This window comes from Varroa destructor, unplaced genomic scaffold (genome assembly GCF_002443255.2).
Source record: "Varroa destructor unplaced genomic scaffold, Vdes_3.0 BEIS01000002.1, whole genome shotgun sequence".
Taxonomy (NCBI): Eukaryota; Metazoa; Arthropoda; class Arachnida; order Mesostigmata; family Varroidae; genus Varroa; species Varroa destructor.
Window position 1 is genome coordinate 60561255 of NW_019211455.1, and position 1009 is coordinate 60562263.

Sequence of the window (1009 nt, forward strand, 5' to 3'; positions counted from 1 at the left end):
GCGAAAGAGAAAGGGAAACGGAAATACGTAATTTAAAAACGATACGTATCTCGATACGATCGGATAAAATAGAATACGATATATTTTTAGGATTATTATTAGAACGATCGTTACGAACGTTATCATTAATAGGATTATTTTTACGATCGTGACGATGAATACAATCGCGACAGAACGAAGCAGAAAGACAGTAGCGGTATATCGTGGCTTCGTATCGGCTTAACGGTTACGAAGAGACACGGCCTTGGCTATCGAGCGTCGAGCGTCAGGTGTCGGGTGTCGGGTATCGGGTGTCGAGCATCGAGCGTCGAACGGTAAAGAAAAGGATTCGCGATCGAAGAAAGAAAGAGAGGAAAGATACGGTAGATATTTTCTCGTCGATTTTAATAGGAGAAGAAGAGATGGAAATATAAATACGAAAGGATACGTACGGAGATACGACGATACAAAAAACAAGGTAATTACGTACGACGACGGCTATCCTCCGTACGACGACGATTAAAAGGAGCTCCGTTATTACCATTGAATTTCAACGATTACCATAAATTTTTTTTATCATCGACGAAGAACGTTATAGGTTTACGGTTACAACGCGATGTTACGTTTATATACATATAGACGCGAAGAAGCGAAAGAACGAAATTTTTTAGTCGGCGAGAAGAAGAAAGACGAACGAATAATCAGAGCGTGGAGGAATTAATCGGGATTACAGGAAAATAGGTGGCAGTATCGGCGTATCGATTAATCGTTAATTCGTAAGAAAGAGGGGGGGGGGGGGGAAGTCGGGACAGAAAAGGGATTCGTTCCGTTCGATTTCGAAGGAGGAATTAATCGGGTTCGCAAAGCGACAGGTAGCTCGTATCACTCGTTCTCGACGATACATCTTTCTCGAATACGAACGAAATATTCTCGGATCAGATCAGATCGGTGGAAATTACACACGCGTACGATAAACGGCGAGGACGAGGCGAGAATAAGTTTTCCCCAGGGGCTGCGATCATCGGACCGC